Source organism: Pinus tabuliformis, chromosome 6 (genome assembly GCF_031772625.1).
Source record: "Pinus tabuliformis cultivar Carrire ecotype Pingquan chromosome 6, CPIR1, whole genome shotgun sequence".
NCBI classification, from domain to species: Eukaryota; Viridiplantae; Streptophyta; class Pinopsida; order Pinales; family Pinaceae; genus Pinus; species Pinus tabuliformis.
Genome location: NC_142292.1, coordinates 2,083,682,742 through 2,083,703,470, shown reverse-complemented (window position 1 = coordinate 2,083,703,470; position 20,729 = coordinate 2,083,682,742).

The following is a 20,729-nucleotide window of genomic DNA, read 5'->3' as shown; positions in this document are numbered from 1 at the left end:
GGTAACTAGAAAAGGTAAAGTAAACAGATTTGAGGCATCATATGCTTTGGCTATGTTGGGAACTATTGCTCTCAATGCTTGTGCATAAATGAGGAAGTTCTAGTAACCTAGACCTTATGTTATCTTGTCATTATTTTATGATCGTGATTATGTTGAAGTTTATATATGTATCCATGTATGTATGCATGTCGTTTTCTCACAAGATCATGATTGTTTATGATAACATTTATATATGTATGTATGTATCCATGTATCTATGTTACACTAACAAGGTTGTGAAAGCAAAGTGAAAGCAATGTTGTTTGCGGCATGCTAGGATAAGCATGGATGAGATACCGAAAGCAAGGTTTCTTAGTAAGGACAATATGGTTTTCGATGTGTGGTACTATTGTTATTCATATGTTGTATATGTTGTACATGTTGCATCTATAATGTGTGCACTTTCAGTGTTGTATTACATAGCATCTGTACATGTTATTTATTCAATGCTACTTATAGTATGGTACAAATAGGGTTGTGTGAATAATGCATATGGGGTGTTGTATACATATTACACTGTCCTCATGACATATATGTGGCATGTGTGCATATGATTGTCTATGCTTGTTGGATATGGGATGATATGTACAAATGATGTTGTATACATGTTGGATATGCAGTGCTATGTACAAGTGGTGTTGCGTGCATGTTGTACACTGGTACTATGTACATATGGTGTGGTGTGCATGATTGTACAAGTGGTGTCATGTGCATGTGGTGTTGTGTACATATTGTGGAAGCGGCATTGTGTGCAAGTGGTGTTATGTACATGTCGTGCATGTGTACTATGTACATGTGGTATTGTGTACGCATTGTATAGTGCTACAATATACATGTGGCATTGTGTATACAATTTGTAGGTGGTTTCATGCACATGTGATGTTGTGCACATGTTGTGCAAGTGGTGCGATGTACTGGTGGCACTATGTACATGCTATATATATGGTGTTAGTGTACGTGTGGTGTTGGGTGCATGTTATCCATGCTAAGTTATGGGCATGCAGTATTATGTATGTGAATTGTGCAGTCATGGTATCATGACATATGCATTCATTGTGTTTCACCCTAGACACGTATTTCTATTGGGTTGTACATCACATGTAGGTGCATGTATTGTGTTATACAGAAGATGTAGGCATACGTATTGAGTTTTGTTGTACACCAGGTGTAGGTGTATGCATTGTAGTTAGGTGTTGATGCATGTGCTGCATGGAGCTGCATGTCGTATGTGCACATGGTTGAGGAGAAGGCACTGGATGTTTGTCGGGTGTGGCAACCAATCCAATGTGTTATAGAAAGAACCAAGGTAGAAGTAAGGATCGATGAAGGATAGGTATTGGTATTGTATTTCGGTTTTAGTATACATGTGATTTATGATTATGGCCCATGATGATTACATGTAATCTATGATTTTGATTTATGATGGTTACATGTCATTTATGATTTTGATGGTTATGTTTGAGGTAACATGATGTGATATTTTTATACATGTTGAATTGGTTAAATATGCTAGTTTTTCTTGTTGTGAGAGGAAGCGAACGTGATTGTAAATATACTGCATTGACGAACTACCAATGAGGTATGATGTGAATTTATTTTAATATATTTTAAAACTGATGGAAGCTATGTGCATGGTACAAGAATCATGAGCATGCCTAGTTGGGTAGTTGAAATCAACTACAAGAATTGACAACTTGATATGGTGGTTTTGTGGTTGATTATGGTGGTTTGGTAGTTTCTTAATGATCATTTAGTATTTGATTTATGTTGGTTTAATATATGATTTATGGTGATTGATATATGCTTTATGATGGTTCATATATGCTTTATGATGATTTGATATGTGCTTTATGTTGGTTTATACATGCTATATGATGTTTTGATATATGCCTTATGATGTTTTGATAATGCATTATAATGTTTCGCTATATGATATATGATGATTAGTGTATGATTGATATATGTTTGGTATATGATTGGCATATGTTTTGGTATATATAATTTGATGATGTTGTTATACGTATACCCGTGTATGGATGTAAATACCATAATGAGCTATGTTATAAAGCTCCACTATGCGGTATGGGTGTAATGTTATCATGCTATCATGTGGTTATGTTATCATGATGTTATGATGTCATATGAGTTTTATTAAGCAGAATGATCATTGTAAATACCATAATGAGTTGTGTTATAAAGCTCCACTATCTTGTATGTTGTCATGTCATTATGATGTTATGTCTTCAGCAGATCTTTCATTGTAAATAATGCATCGAGTTGGGTTATAAAGCTCCATGAGCAGTATATCTTATTTCAGCGGGTTGTTGAAGTATATGTGTGATTCAACACCGAGGAAGATGTCCCCCCAAGGGGGAGGGTTCTGTAATAACCCTCGTGAAATTCCATGTAATAAATGTTAAAAACAATAACCACAGATTACTAGAACACGTATTCCAATATGAATGATGTGCAAGACATCCTAGGGGGTGTGCATTTGATTGTTTATGGCTAAGGAAAGGAAATTGGCAAAGGCAATGGCTAAGGCATTAAAAATAATTTTGGAAAATTTATTTACTAAAATAATGTAAATTAGGAGAAAAAGAAGGTGAAAGGTCACAGGTTGCATGTGAGGAGGAAAATGAAGGAAAATAATGGAAAATGAATAAAATAGAGGCCTCATTCATAAAAGGGCCTAAGAGTATGAGTTGGTAAGTTTTTGTGAGTTCAGTTTTGGAGCTCTCTCATTATTCTCTATCTCTCTCTCATACTCTTGGTTACTTAGAGTTTTCTTGGAGCACTCTTGGAGGGTGTGGAATACTTGGATTTTTGGAGCAAGAAGGTAAAGGAAGATTAGGAAAGTGCAAGAAGGCATCGACATCAGTAGCTACATCAGATTTTCTTGTAGGTACCAAGTCACATGTATGTTTTATTCACTAGTTTTGGCATGCATGGCACATGCATGTGGTTTCTTGGTTGTGATCTATCATTGGCATTGAGGATTTCCTCAATTGACAATGGATTACCTAGCCTTGTCATTTCGTGAATAGCCATGGTAATTGTGGTTTTACTTTCATTGTCTTGTTTTGGTTAGTTATCATGTTTCCTTAGCTTGGGTTGAGTTACAAGTCCTTGAAGACCTTTTTGAAAAAACGCTCTGGAAGCCTTGTAACAACTTGGGTTGAGTTAGCAGTCATCGAATCCCTAGTTGGACAAATGCTTTGGAAGCTGTGTATAAGTTGTGGGTTGAGTTACCTATTTTGGAATCCTTGGTTAACCAAACACTCTGGAAGCCAAGGAAGGCTTGGATGGAGACCAATATGATGATGGTTTTTGGTGATGTCCAACCGTGAGGTGGAATCATTATTTGATGGGTTGAGGTGGGTGGCCTCTAGAAGCCCTATATGAGTTTTGATTGATGTGTTCTATGAGATCCGACATTTGTGCTTGGAATATGGCATGGGGGTGATTAGCTGAATAGAGACTTGGTTCAACCAATCTATGGTTGGGTGGAATGTGGTAGTCCCATCTCCGGTTGGTTCATTGCATTATTAATGAAAAAAATTCATTCCCCTGATTTTCATGTGCAAATGTACTCATGTATATATGGATTTTGATGGATGATATTTTTATTGTATTGTTCCTATTATGTTTCCTTTTAGTGCACATTTACCTGGAGGCTATTACAATCTTCAATTTTTACTTATAAACCATCCATCTTAGCTTCTACACCATCCATATTAGATTCCATGTGGTTCATCTTAGCTTCCATGCCTTTCTTTAAACCATCCATCACACCATGCATCTTAACTTCAATGCCATTCATCTTAGCTTCCATGCCTTTCTTTAACCATCCATCTTAACCTTTGTTACTTTTTGTGAGAGTGAAAAATGTCACACTTGGTCTCGTAATTTTGATATATCATGTTGCATTTTTTCCTTTTCTTCATGAGTCATGCTAGAGCTTTCAGCTTGCTTACGAGGTGTTTCCATTTTCTTTCTTAGAGGCATCAATTAATGATAATCACAGTTCACTATGCCCTTTGAATTCTTTAAAACTAATCTTTCAAACCAAACTTAAGAAATTTTTTAAAAAGGCTACACACCTTTTTTTCACTTTGTAGGAGCTGGATATTGAATCTATTGTATTTGTTTAATTTCGGATCTCCAAGGTCTAAAATTTCATCCCACGATATCCCTCTCAGTCCTCTTTCCAACCCAACAAGTTTGATCAACATTGGATTCTCCAAGAAAGTGTTAATCCAAATCTCCCGCAATGACAAGATTATAGATTGGTTCAGTAGAGTGAACTTGTACGAAGTTCCACAAGTCAATATTTCGACTTTCAGACCTGGAAACAATACATAAAATACTACAGTCTGTCATATTTCTATACCCTTTTACAAAATTTAAATATGATTCTCATTGAGAAAGTTATGATAATTTTCCCTAGGTCACCTATTTGAGATATAATTCGAGAGACTTCGAAAAGCCTAACTAATTTGGATTATATCTTTAAAAATATAGGGATACAAAATCTGAAATATGTATGTTATATACCTAGGGGGGATAATATGAGGTGGAAAGAGAGGTACCCAAGGGAATAACGTAATAATGGGTTGGGCCATAGTAATAAATGAGGTGGTTAACCTGCATCATGTGAGGGACCACAAGTAGTTAGTAATAATGTAAGGGGCCCATGATATTAGATAGATGGTATTAAGGGAACCATGGTAATGACCTATGGTATTGTATAAAGGAGGCCTATATAGAGGCTAGAGACTCCACATTGGGAGATGTCAAGGAATATTGTATGAATAGGCATATGGCTTGTAGAGTGTTCTTCTTCCTTAAGGAGTGAATGTATGGTGTTGCCCTACCTTAAGGGTTTTTATATCAATAAAGAAACATTTCTATCTATATTCTAATCTTGTTATTTATTGGGTTTATTTCTATTATCTTATGTTTCTAGGTCAAATCTATAACAAGTGGTATTAGAGCACTTTCTTCGGCAAAAGTGGATTTTTTTTGTAATTTTTTGGAGGAATATTCTAGGGCGGTGAGTTTGTGCATCAGATATATACGTTTTGGGACAAAATGTGCATAATATAATTGTAGATATAGATTCTTTGTGAAAAAATACCCGATTTCAAAAAGAAAATCAGCTGAAGCGGAGTCCGGATGAAGGAGATATTGCTGATCTAAAAATCAGTGGTGTTGCAGACATTTTTTCAGGGCAGCGAGTTTGCGGCACAGATCTGTACATTTTGGGGGAAAATTTACAAAATCTAATTGTAGATCTGGATTTTGTGTGAAAAAATACCCAATTTCAAAAAAAAGGTCAGTGGAATCAGAGTCCAGATGAGGGAGATATCGCTGATTTAAAATCATCTCTCTTTTCAGAATTTTTGGTGACGGCAGGAGAGTTGTAGCATGGATCTAAAATTACAGTGCCTAGATATATATGCTTACCACATGGGAAGATGCATAATGGTTGTTACATTTCCGAAAATATGTCATAATAGGGATTCTAAGCAATATTGATGGAACTATGGCCATTTCAAATTTTCGCCAATTTTTTTTGTGATGGCAAGCCTAGATCAAAATTTGAGGGACTTGTATAAATTTGATGGCTCTCATCTAGCCACATGGCTAGTACAAATGGAGAACTATTTCAGATTGAATTATATCATAGATGATGTGACTCAGCTGAGCGTGGGAATCATGTACTTGGACCGTGAAAGATGGCAATGGGGGCAACGTCATCAAAAATACCATCCAAGGACAACTACTTGGCAGATGTTTGCAAAATCTATTTGTGACCACTTTGACTGTAAATATAATTTTTTGGGTTCTCTTACTAAGCTCACACAGACAGGAACACAACCTAGCAAAGATTTTATTTTTACAGGAAAGAAGGAAACCAAGAAACTTAAATGGTTATCTTCTGCTCTTATCTCCTTATTGTAGGTTCAACGATTGATTCAGAGGGAGAAGATCATTGTGTTTATAAATCTTAGTTGCAAGCTTATTATCAACGTCAATTTGGAAAAAAAATTGCAAGTTCCAGCAGAACACATTGAAAGCACATAGGTTGATGATGAGGCTGTTCAAGTTTATAAAGATTTGAAGATTTCTATGTGCAAGTATGTATTGCATTCTAATTTTTATGCTTTAGATATGGCTAATGAGGATGTTGTTTTGAGATACACTTGGATCGAATCGGTCGGTACTATCAATATGAATGTGTAGAAGAAATTCCTGAAGCTCTGGTATAAAAAGAAGAAAATTACATTGCAGGATATTTCCATTAAGACCCAAGCAGAAACTATGGAGGCAGAAGCATAAAGCTCTAATGACACTTACACATCAGATGATGAGCCTTTGATAGTTGATAATCAAAAACATGTAGAGGTTGAAGTAGAAAAGGTTATAGGTACAAGACGATACCAAAATACCAAATATGCAAAGAAGTATACCCAGAACATAGAACAAGGGCAATAACAACAATTATTTTATTATTCAGAAAGCAAAGTTCACTTGCCTCTTCAAGGGGGAAACCTCCAATAGGGCTAAGCATGATTACAAAATAAGACACGATGCTCCTCATAGGGAGTCTCTATCCTTTATATAGGATTCATACATGCAATACCATGGTTATTATTAATACCATCTATCTAATACCATGGCCCATTTGCAACTAATTGTGGTCTCGTCATTATTAATATGGGCTTTATTGACTCTTTATCTAACTATAACTATGATTAGATCCTATTACATAAATAAGGGGGTTATGGTGGGACCCTAACATGCCCTCCCCCATAAGAATAGCCTTGTCCTCAAGGCTGAAGCTATGGAAATTGAAAAGGAATAGTGGCTGGTTCCTAGGTTGCATCTTTTGGAGAGGTGTCTTTCCACTTGACGAGGACTTCCTTGATGATGTAGCCACGCAAGTGCCATTCTTATGTGTCCGGGACCTGTTCAGGTTGGAGATAGATTGACCCTTCTTCATCTAGTTCATGTAGATTGGTTTGAATTCTGCAATTGTTCTCAATCACTTTCTTGAGGCATGAGACATGGAAAACTGGATGGATTTTTATAGTGGGTGGCAAAGCTAGGTTGTAGGTCACTTCTCCAATGTGCTGAAGTACTTGATGCGGTCCGTAGAATTTTGGAGATAGTTTCTGACATCCCTTGTCTTTGAGTGATGTTTTCTTATATGGTTGTAGCCTCAAAAATACCTGATCCCCTTCTCGAAATTGGCATTCTGAGTGATGCTGATCTACCTGTTGCTTCATGCATTTTGATCTTCATAAATATTCTCTCTAACATGGGTGAGCATGGTTGTGCGGTTCTGTAGGAGTTGATCCATTGCTTGTACCTTTAAGCACCCCTTGATATAAGAAGTAGGGGAAGGAGGGATTTTACCATAAACTGCTTCATATGGAGTCATTTTGGATTTTACCACCATTCAGCTAGATGTAACCACTATACCCAAAGATGTTGCTTTTTTGAAGTGAAACACCTAAGGTAGGTTTCGAGACATTTGTTGACTACTTCAGTTTGACCATCAGTTTGTGGATGATAGGAAGTACTGAGTTTTAGTTGGGTACCTTGTAGCCTCAAGAGTTCCTGCCAGAAATTACTGGTGAAGACTGGGTCACAATTAGACACAATGGAAGTGGGCATGCCATGCAATTTGAAGATCTGATCCACGAAAGACTGAGCGATCAAAGTCGGTGTAAAAGGGTGGGGTAGTGCCCAAAAATGAGCATACTTAAAAAGTCTATCCACAACCACCATGATGATTGACATGTTTCCTGACTTTGGAATACCTGTAATGAAATCCATAGAAACATCCATCCATATTGATGTTGGGATGGCGAATGGTTGTAATGTGCCAGGTGCTTTGATTGTCTCTTCTTTGTGGCACTGACAGATGTCGCATTCCGCTACAAAAGTAAGAATGTCCTTTTTCATGCCTGTCCAAAAAAATGATCTTCGAGTGTGAGAATACGTCTTCTAAAAGCCTAAATGTCCTGCAGTGGGGGATGAGTGTAACTCTACAAAATGCAGCTTTTGAGGGTGGATGTTGGTGCTATTATGACTCTGTCATTGTAGCAAAGAATCTCATCCTGCCATGAGTAGCCCTTGGTGGAATTTGGATTTGCCTACAATTGAGTAATGAGTTGGGAGAGCTGGGGACGTGAAAACCATTCCCTGCGAGCCTCTTCAATCCATTCTGGAATGGGAAGGGAAATTGCGAGCAAGGTACTTTCCTCCTTAAATTAGCAAGATAATGCATCTGCTACAACATTTTCACGCCCTTTATTAGGCCCCTATACTACTAGTGTAACCCCTTATTATATCATTACAACCCCCTTACCATATTGATGTACCCATGTAGTTCCCATATTGTTACTATTGTGCCCCATAGAAGCCCACTATTGTTATTATTGTGCCCTTACATTATTATTGTTATGTCGACTCTGATTATGTTATGACCCGTTAGACTCCTATATATAGAAATGAGGTCTTTTCATTTTCATCTTTTTCTTCTTGATATGTCCTTCTATCTTGAGAGTTTGAGAAGTGGTCATTCTTACCAATAGTTTACAAGATATGGTCTCATTCATTTCTTCTTTCTCTAGGGTTGGGTCTTGGCATATATCCTCTTCTTTTGATGTTTCTTGATCCTTTTCTTCCTCCTCTTCATACTCTATGTAAAATAATTTCTTCTTAGCACGCTTATGACCTTTAGTGCATTTGCTATCACAATTGTAACAAATCCCTTTTGCTCTTTCCAATTGTTGTGGTGTTGCTGTAAAGAAGGTGTTGCTCTTTGTATCCTCATAATGTGCTATCATTTCCTCCGTGAGAATTGACCATGTAACAAGTTGTTTACGAGAACAAATCCCTTTATACCATAAAAATTGATCTCGTTCTAAATAAGAAGATGCAATACATACCTTTTGTAACAGTGGTACACCATGTAGATCAAAATATTGCTTCATCTGAAGTATCCAATTTACCGGATCCTTGCCATCAAACTTCCTCATCTTTCTTTTTCTTGATTTTAGGACCTCGATCTTAAAACGACCGTAACGTTGTACCTTCGGATATTTAAGTTCTAAAATTTCCATCTGTAGTAGCCCTATGTGTCCTCTTTTCAATACCACTAGTCTGATCCAAATTGGATTCTCCAAGAAAGAGTTATTCACAATCTCCAAAGATGACCTGATTATAGACCTTTCCAGAAGAGCAAACTTGTATGAAGTGCCACGTGTCAATTTTTTGACCTTTGGCTCTCAAAAAGATATACAGGAAACTAAAGTCTATCCTCTTTCCGTACCTTCTTATTAAATTTCAATCCAATGCTCAGAGAGAAAGTTATGACGATTCTCCCTAGGTCACCTGTTTGGAATGTAATTCAGGAGTCTATAAAAAGATCAACTTCCTCAGATCATATATCCGCAAATATAGCGATAAAAGCTCTGAGATTTGGATCTGAGATTTAGCATGATTTCTTCTCAAATGGGTTTGTACTACAACTTCTGAAACATCGCAGAGAAAAATGTATAGCGAAAATTCCACGATGACCTGTTTGGAGCAGTGAAACCATAGAATCCAAAGCTTTGATACCAAATGTTATGTAACCATCTCAAGAAAAAGATAGAAAATATAGATCAACGCCTTATAATTCAACCTCTTCGAGGGGGAAACCTCCTTTACATTACATAAATGAACAATTATTTGATGATACAAATGAAAATACCTCCTTTCTATATATAGGAGTCTAAGGGGTCATAACATAATTAGAGCCGACATAACAATAATAATGTAAGGGCACAATAATAACAATAGTGGGCTTCTATGGGGCACAATAGTAACAATATGGGCACTAGATGGGTACATAAATATAATAAGGGGGTTGTACTAATAATAATAAGGAGTTACACTAGTAGTATAGGGGCCTAACGCCCTTTCTTGTAAATTATCTCATAATCATATCCCAGCCTTTTGGTGAGCCATTTATTTTTTTGTGGTGAGGATAGGCGTTGCTCGAAAAAATATTTAAGGCTTTCATGGTCGATGCATATTTGGAAGTGTCGCCCAAATAAATAAGGTCGCCAGGTATCTACTCCATGTAAGATGACCATCATCTCTTTCTCATAGGTAGATTGTCCCAAATTCTTCCCACTTAGCTGTTGGCTTGTGAAGGCCAAGGGTCAACCTTCCCGCATTAAGACCACCCCAATACTTGTACCCAAAGCATCACATTCAATGACAAAAGATTCGGTGAAGTCGGGTAGTGCTAAGACTGGAGTGGAACACATGGAATTTTTGAGAGTTGTAAAGGTTGTTGTGCTTCATCATTCGAGAGGAATGAATTTGAATTTTTCTTGAGGAGTTGAGTGAGGCGCCTTGAAATGTGACCATAATTGTGACAAATTTGCGATAGTAGCCCGTGAGACCCAAAAATACTCTCAGGCTCTTTAAGGTCTTAGGTTGAGGCCAATCCTGCATTTCCTAGATCTTTTTGGGGTCCACCCTCACACCATCACGCCCCACAATGTGGCCCAAATACTCAAATTCTTCCATGCCAAAAGAACACTTGGACATCTTAACAAATGATTTATTCTTGCAAAGTAGTTGCAAGAGCAGATCCACATGCTGAAGATGTGCGGCCCAAGTGTGACTATAGATGAGGATGTCATCGAAGAAAACAAGGACAAATTTTCTGAGAGTTTCAATGGGTGGTTCATAAGGCTTTGAAAAGTAGATGGGGCATTAAAAAGACCGAATGGCATGAACAGGAGCTCATAAAGGCTTTCATGAGTTCTAAAAGCAGTCTTTGGAATATCGACTTCTTTCATGGGAATTTGGTGGTAGCCTGAGCGAAGATCAAGCTTAGTGAAGAGTTGAGCCGTATTTAGTTTATCCAGCAAATCATCAACAACTGGGATGGGAAATTTATCTTTGACTGTCAACTTATTGAGGGCCTTGATGTCTTGATACATATTCCATTTCCGATCTTTCTTGAGCACCATGACCACTGGTGATGAATAAGGACTAATGTTGGGGCGAATGGCACCTTCTTCCAAGAGTTCCTTGATTATTTTTTCTATTTCATTCTTTTGGGCAAACGGATATCTATATGGGTGCACATTTGGTGGTTGGGCCCTGGGACCAAAGTGATGCTATGATCATGTTCCCCTCTTGAGGGTGGAAGCTCATGAGGCTTGTCAAAGACTGGCAAATGGTTATTTAAGATCTGTTGCATCTTAGGACGAATCAGAAGAGAATTGGGTTCGAAGGCCTAGATGCCGTTAAATTGAGGTATAACTCCGTGATGGCCCTTTTTTAACAATTTTTCCATTCGATGTGAGCTGATGATAGACGGAGCTCCCTCCTAGAATCCGCAGTGGATATGTGTGTGGTTGTTCTACTTAAAGCTCATATATAACTCTTGGAAATCCATTGCCATTGGGCCAAGTGTGAAAAGCCATTTAGCACCTAGGACAATGTCACACCCTCCCATGTGTATGGCAAACATGTGGGTATTTAACTAATAATCCCCCCATTTGAAGTTTGAAATTTTCGCAGCAGCCTTCACATTTCATTGTTCCCCGATCAACAATTTGGACTTGGAAGTTAGAAACTTCTCATACAAAACAATGCACTGCTTCCGCGACCCCTTGATGGATAAAATTATGTGCACTTCCACTATCAATCAAGACTACTACTAGGAAATGCTAATAAAACCTCTAATTTTGAGTGTTTGAGGTGAAGAAATCCTTGCCAAAGCATGCAATGAAATAATTGGTTCTTCAGGTACATTGTCCTTCTCATTGTCCTTGTCTTCTTTGGGCTCCTTGCATTTATTCCTGAGGGAGTACTTTTCATCAAAATAGTAACATAATCCCTACTTTCTTCTTTCTGCCATTTTTTTAGGTGACACCTTTTGAACCTTAAGTGTTTGGGTAGTGCTGTGAGCCTGTGGGGAGTGACCCTTGGCAGTGAAATTTGGGCGATTGGACTGGGCCGCTAATGCACGTTCTACTACACGAGCTATCCTGCAAACCTCTAGCCATGAGGGAGGGTGGTGCAGTCAGACGTGAGCTTGTATGGCCTCTTTAAGACCACTGATAAAACATTCCATGTAGAACTCATCTTGTAGACCTAAAGTGCGGAAAGCTACAGCTACAAGATGAGTTATACAAGGAATGTTTTATGTGGTCTTAAAGAGGCCATATAAGCTCACATTTGACTACACCACTCTCCTTGTAGGATAGCTTGTGAAGTAGAACATGCATTAGCGGCTCAGTCCAATCGTCGAAATTTCATGACCAAGGGTTTCCCCCCAGAGGCTCACAACACTACCCAAACACTCAAGGTTCAAAAAGTGTCACATGCAGAAATGGTGGAAAGAAGAAGGCAAGGATTATGTTACTACTGTGATGAAAAATACTCCCTGAGGCATAAATGCAAGGAGCCCAAATTTTTTCAAATCGATGCTACTGATCCTAGCTCATCGGAGGAAGCCCCACCACTTGAGGAACCAGAGAAGGAAGACGAGGACAACCATAAGGACAATTTACTTGAGGGACCAGTTATTTCGTTGCATGCTTTGGCAGGGATTTCTTCGCCTCAAATGCCCAAAATCAGAGGTTTTGTTAAGTATTGCCCATGAGTAGTCTTGATTAATAGTGGAAGTATACATAATTTTATCCATCAAAGAGTCGCGGAAGCTGTGCATTGTTTTGTATGAGCAGTTTCTAACCTCCAAGTCCAAATTGCTGATGGGGGAACAATGAAATGTGAAGGCCACTGTGAAAATGTCAAACTTCAAATAGGGGATTATCAGTTAAAGACCCACATGTTTGCCATACACATGGGAGGGTGCATCATTTTCCTAGGTGTTGAATGGCTTCACACACTTGGCCCAATCACAATGGATTTCCAGGAGTTATATATTAGCTTTAAGCAAAAAAACCACACACATACCCTTCGTGGACTCCAGGCGAGAGCTCCCTCTATCATCAACTAACATCGGATGGAAAATTTGTTAGAAAAGGGCCATCATGGAGTTATATCTTAATTTAATGCCATACATGCCTTCGAACCCAATTCTCTTCGGATTCATCTTGAGATGTAACAGATCTTAAATAACCATCTGCCAGTCTTTTACAAGCCTCATGAGCTTCCACCCTTGAGAGGGGAACAAGATCATAGCATCACTTTCGTCTGAGGGGCCCAACCACAAAAAGTGCGCCCATATAGATATCTGTTCGCCCAAAAGAATGAAATAGAAAAAATAATCAAGGAACTTTTGGAAGGAGGCGTCATTCATCTCAACATTAGTCCTTATTCATCACCGGTGGTCATGGTGCTCAAGAAAGATGGGGAATGGCGTATGTGTCCAGACTTCAAGGACCTCAATAAGTTGACAATCAAAGATAAATTTCCCATCCTAGTTGTTGATGATTTGCTAGATGAACTAAATGGGACTCAATTCTTCACTAAGCTTGATCTTCGCTCAGGCTACCACCAAATTCGCATGAAAGAAGTTGACATTCCAAAGGCTAGTTTCACAACTCTTGAAGGCCATTATGAGTTTTTGGTCATGCGATTTGGTCTTTGTAAAGCCCCATCTACTTTTCATAGCCTTATGAACCACCTGCTCAAACCATATATTAGAAAAATTTTCCTTGTTTTCTTCGATGACATCCCCATCTATAGTCGCACTTGGGCCACACATCTTTAGCATGTAGATCTTCTCTTGCAACTGCTCCACGAGCATAAATTATTTGTTAATATGTACAAGTGTTCTTTTGGCATGGAATAAGTTGAGTAATTGGGCCACATTGTGGGGCGTGAAGGTGTGAGGGTGGACCCTAAAAAGATCCAGGAAATACAGGATTGGCCTCAACCTAAGAGCTTAAAGAGCCTGAGAGGATTTTTGGGTCTCACATGCTACAATCACAAATTTGTCTGTAATTATGGTCACATTGTAAGGCCCCTCACTCAACTCCTTAAGAAAAATTCATTCCTCTCAAATGATGAAGCACAACATGCCTTTATAGCTCTAAAAAATGCCATGTGTTCCACTTGAGTCTTAGCATTACCCGACTTCACCAAATTTTTTGTCATTGAATGTGATGCTTTAGGTACAAGTATTGGGGCAGTCTTAATGCATGAAGGTCGACCCTTGGCCTTCACAAGCCAACAACTAAGTGGCAAGAATTTGGGACAATCTACCTATGAGAAAGAGATGATGGCCATCTTACATGCAGTAGATACCTGGCGACCTTACTTATTGGGGTGACGCTTCCAAATCTTCACCGACCATCAAAGCCTTAAATATTTTTTGGAGCAACGCCTATCCTCACCACAACAAAATAAATGGCTCACCAAAAGGCTGGGATATGATTATGAGACAATTTACAAGAAAGGGCGCAAAAATATTGTAGCAGATGCATTATCTCGCCAATTTGAGGAGGAAAGTATCGTGCTTGCAATTTCCCTTCCCATTCTAGAATGGATTGAAGAGGCTCATAGGGAATGGTTTTCACATTCCCAGCTCTCCCAACTCATTACTTAATTGTAGGTGGATCCAAATTCCACCAAGTGCTACTCGTGGCAGGATGAGATTCTTCGCTACAACGAGAGAGTTGTAATAGCACCAAAATCCGCCCTGAAAAGCTGCATTTTGGCAGAGTTGCACTCATCCCCCACTGTAGGACATTCAGGCTTTCAGAAGACATACACTTGCGCTCGAAGATCATTTTTTTAGACAGGAATGAAAAAGGACATTCTTATTTCTGTAGCGGAATGCAATGTGCGTCAACGCCACAAAGGTGACATAGTCAAAGCATGAGGCACATTACAACCGTTTCCCATCTCGGCGTCAACATGGACGAAGGTTTCTATGGATTTCAGTACATGACTTCCAAAGTTAGGAAACAAGTTAGTCATCATGGTGGTTGTGGACAGACTTTCTAAGTATGCTCATTTTTGTGCCTTACCCCACCCTTTTACACTGACTTTGGTCGCTCAATCTTTCATGGATCAGATCTTCAAATTGCATGGCATGCCCACTTCCATTGTTTCTGGTCGTGACCCGGTCTTCACCAGTAATTTTTGGCAGGAACTCTTCAAGCTACAAGGTACCCAACTAAAACTTAGTACTTCCTATCATCCACAAACTGATGGTCAAACTGAAGCAGTCAACAAATGTCTGGAAACCTACCTTAGGAGTTTCACTTCAGAAAAGCAACATTTCTGGGTACAATGGTTACCTCTAGCTGAATGGTGGTACAACACCAACTATCATGCCACCACCAAAATGACTCCATATGAAGGAGTTTATGGTCAACTCCCTCCTTCCCCTACTTCTTATATCAAGGGGTGCTCAAAGGTACAAGCAGTGGATCAACTTGTACAGAACCGCACAACCATGCTCGCCCATCTTAGAGAGAATCTTCATCAAGCTCAAAACCACATGAAGCAATAGGTAGATCAGCATCGCTGAGAACGCCAATTTTAAGGAGGGGATTAGGTATTTTTGAGGCTGCCACCATATAAGCAAACATCACTCAAAGACAAGGCTTGTCAAAAACTATCTCCAAAATTCTACGAACTGTATTAAGTACTTCAGCGCATGGGAGAAGTGGCCTACAAGCTAGCTTTGCCACTCACTGCAAGAAAGTGATTGGGAACAATCGTAGAATTCAAACAAGTCTACCTGAACTAGATGAAGAAAGGTCAATCTAGCTCCAACCCGAATAGTTCTTGGACACACGAGAATGGCACCTAGATGACCGCATGATCAAGGAAGTCCTCGTCAACTCGAAAGACAACTCTCTGAAAGATGCAACCTAGGAACCAGCCCCTATTCTTTGGCAATTTCTATAGCTTCAGCCTTGAGGACAAGGCTATTCGTATGGGGAGGGCATGTTAGGGTCCCACCCTAAACCCCTTATTTATGTAATAAGATCGAGTCATAATTATAGTTAAGTAAAGAGTCAATAAAGCCCATATTAATAATTGTAAATGGTTAACCCGCATTTATTGACGAGACGAGAGCTAGTTGCAAATGGGCCATGGTATTAGATATATGGTATTAATAAGAACCATGGTATTGCCCCATGGTATTGCATGTATGCATCCTATATAAAGAATAGAGACTCCCTACAAGGAGCATCGTGTCTTATTTTGTAATTGAGCTCAGCTCTATTGGAGGTTGCCCCCTCCAAGAGGCAAGTGAACTTTGATTTTTGAATAATAAAATACTTGTTGTTATTGCTCTTGTTCTATGTTCTCGGTATATTTCTTTGCATATTTTGTATTCTGGTATTGTCCTGCAGGCTAAGAGCATAACAATGTACCCAAGGTTCATCAAGGTTTTGGTTCAAATGGGTTTTAATTTCAACAAAGTTATATTGAAACTGCCACGATGATTTGTTTGAAACACCGAAAGCCCAGAATCCAAAGGTCTCATGCCAAATGTTATGCAATGAGCTCACAAAACAGAAGAAAAGATATATACATGACTTCAAAATCAACCTCTTTGAGTGGTGGTGATCCGTTACATTAAACAAATGAACAATTATTGGATGATTCAAATGACATGACCCCCTTTCTATATATAGGAGTCTAAGATGTCACAATATAATGAGAGTGCACATAACAATAATAATGTAAGGGCATCCCAATAACAATAGTGGCATATATGGGACACAATAATAAAAATATGGGGATAACATAGGCACCACAATAACAATAAGTGGCTACAATGACAATAATAAAGGAATACACTAGTATTATAGGGACCTAATGGTATACAAGAAGAAAAGCCCAATACTCAACATTTTATTAGTAGTCTACCTAGCTTCATGAAGGAGAAGTTGGAATTTGATTATAGAAAGATAATGGATGACACTTTGTGAAAAATCTGCATCCCTTACTAGCAAATGAAACATAAAAGTGAGGGCTTGAAAGGAGGTTCGAACTGGAGGGGAATAAATGTGCCCTAAAATAGACATATAGAAATCGCTAGTGGAAGGAATGTACAAGAAATACCCTTTAGTAAATTTTGAGCAACTAATAAACCAAAGGTCCAAGCATCTATTGAAAATAGGAATACTGAGGAAGTTAATAAGCATATTAATGACTAGCAACAACAACGACCTCTATAGTGCTCCTTGTTCAGAGAATTCCATTATTATAAAAATTGTCGGCATAGAGAAAGGATGGAGAATATTTTGAAAATGCAAGAAGCTTCCACAATTGAGGAGGTGGTTAGAAGCATACCCAAGATTAATGATGCACATGATGAACATCAATTAGCATACCAGCCCACCATGATTGAGTGTGAAGGTATGGTCATTAATCAACTTATCTCTATTTTGTTTGATCTAGGTGTTGAGGAGGTAAATCCCCTCTGCGAACAGAGGCGATCCCTACTAGCCCAAGCCGGGTCTAGCAACAATCAAAAAATGCTAACACGCAGGTTCCTAATTGCAAATCATAGGTAAGCGATGAAAGCTTACTTGGATCCCAACGCTAATGTCATAGAAGAGTCAATCCTTTGCGTTGGCCGGTCACAATCCCCACGATCCCCGTGAATGGACACCTGCACATGCAAAGAACAACACAAATACAAGCATAGAAACCAATAGATGCAACTATATATCAGTCAGAAAAGATATAACTCAAGCATCATTACCATAAACGACAAGAGTGGAACCATAATGATAGTCATCTATTATTGATAATCAACAAAGAAGAATACAACCATTGTTCTGACGTCGAATCCTCCTTTGGCTGGGTGATCAGGTGCACATGCCTTGCAAAGCTTGTTGAGGATGAGAAACAAGCCTCTCTCTCTCTTTGGTGACAAGAATCTCTTTGCTCCTTGCAACAATCTCTTGGCCTTCTAGAAGTATGATTCTCCTCCTGCCTAAAACCGGGACCAAAGCTATTGCTATCCTTTTACTCCCATTAGCACTATTGCACTATTAGCCTGATCAAGGCAACAAACCAAGTTTTTATAGATCATGGAAAGGAGATAGGATAGGCTTCATCCTTGCAGGAGATAAGATCATTGACAACATCGATTGAGTTGGATCTATCCTCGCTCGAGTTGGCTTTACCCTCGGAAAGTGTTCTAAGATAGAGTTCATGAGCTTGAAAGAACTTTCCCATGCCAGTTTGTTAAAAACTTTACCAAATTTGGTTGGCGCAGGTCCGACACTGAGACAGAGTGCCAACTGGCGCGCCCTCTTTGTTGGATTTCCCCCATTGGCGCGAGGAGTACATTGGTAAACTGCGCCAATGGAAAAAGGGACTTTTTTAAGGGTATTTTGCAGGAGATGTCTTAAGGGCATGTGAAGTCCATACTTAGAGGAATCTGATGCAAGTGTTTTCAAGTTGTGTCACTTCTCACAGGTCCTGGAATGAGTCCTCCAAAGTGCAGTAGGGGGGGTAACTAGGACGGTGAGAAACAATGACAAATTACTGTGTAACAGATGCCCCCTAAAGCATGAAGCTGGAGAGAGAGAGAGGGGTGAAATGCTTTACAAGAACATGTACAACTGAAAACGCTGCCACCGGAGAACCTGCATAGAGAAGTACAACTGATATCTCAAGTACATGATATATGTGGTATGGGCACAGCCATCCATAACAGAGTACATAATAATCTAGATCCAAGGTATGGGCGCAGCCGTCCAGTGAGGATCAACGAATAGACTCAGGCATGGTCACAACGATCCAGTAAATGAGTCATGTAATAATCATGATAAACCACAAAATCGCAGCCTAGATTCTAACAGACAAAATCCAGGGTCTTGCGCTCCATCTTGACCCGAACAAAAGCACAAGTTCAGGCATGCAAATACAGGAGTTGGATTCAAACATGCATGAACATCGTCTGATTACCAGCCAATGATGAAAGTTGTTAACAGACGCGAGAGGTACCACCCATAATGACAATGGTCCTCAAGGTGCTATAGGTACAATCTACGGCGTGCGAATCAGTGAATTGGCGTCGAACACCCGTAGAATCATCCGATCGGAGGTCAATGATGAAAACCTCGCGTCGAACACGAAGAACTTGCCACTGAGGCATGCAGGCTGCAAGGCACCGGAAGGGAGTCTCTAGATCAACTTCCTGGATAATGAGCTGAAGTCGACAGGAAGTGACCTTGATCGAAGGTGGGCCATAGTGTTTCCCACATCATCGACATGAGACAGAGGAAGAATATTGTGAATCAGGATTATGTGAGATAGCAAAGGGAGGTTGTTATTCTGCAGAGGTCAACTTCTCTTGAACATATCGGCAGCACGACAGCGGATTTGGCAGTATTTGACATCAAGGGGTCAAATGTCATGGTGACAAGGCAATGAGCAAATGAGAGGTCAAACAGGATCACCCAAACCCACGGAGGCATGTGAAAAACGAGATGAGATGTCCCCACCCAGACACGAATGCAACAAGTGCCATGTTCAAGAGCGACATACTGCCGACATGAAAATAATTATGGTTCCATTTTTCCCCACCATTTCTGGCGAGTACCCCAGTTATTTTTAACAAGCTTGACGGGGATAGCATATGCTTGTAGGGTGTCATTTCGACGGGATCTGGTGTCATCAAATTTTAACGAGTCTGACAAAGGAAAAACTCGGCATCTTTTCATGTTTAGAGAGTTTGAAAAGACAGTGGAAAGGGAAAACTCCAGGGGGGTCCTTTTTCGTAAAGTTGTGTCTCGCGAGCCCGAAAAAGTATAAAAAAATGCTCGAAAGAACCGCCCGACCATTACGATCGAGGAGTACTTTTCGTAGTTAGTGACATCGACCTGAAAAAGTAAAAAAGTGATCGATATCACGTCGTTTCGTAACCATTTACGAGCCTGAAATGACAAGGGCCCGACAATCTTTTCGTTTTTTACACGGTCGGAAAAGAGTTTAAAGACAACCGCCTCTTATTTCCATTTTAACGAGTTAAGAGGGAAAACTCGGCAATCTTTTCATCTTTAAATGGTCGGAAAAGAGCTAAAAGTGGACCTGAAATCAACTTTTTCGTGTATTTACTGAGTCTGAAAAAGTGTAAAATGTAACGCGTTTCGTCTCCCAAGTCACATAAACACCTGTCGCTGCACAAGAAACGGGGTAAAATCCACTTTCGACACAATTATATTCATAAAAACATTCATGAAATGACATTTTTGACCTATGGTGGGTAAAAAAATGTTATAGAATGGGTGAAATAGTAAAAATAAAAATTACATTTCACTTTTTACCCTTGAGAGTGACATTTTGGGCATTTGGTGTACGATCTTCGAGTGGTGATTGCGACCGATCCGGAAGACCATTTGGAGCACCGTCCATACCAGGTAAGAGGCCTCTCCTTTTTCTCCATTTTCATACCATTTTTCTTGCATTTAATCCATGGATTGATCCTCTGCAAGGGGATTTGCAAAATCTAGGGTTGCGCCCATTGGCGCGGGTTTCCTACTCGGACCCGCGCCAATGGGATGATTTCCCTAAAGGGGTCGCGCCAACCACGTGACCTAAGTTTTCCTTTAAATTTTGCTATTGTTTTACAAAATCATCTGGATTGGGAATTTACCAGTGATCTAACAATGATGTTTTCAACCTTGTGGACGCAGGGAAACCGTCAAAATGGT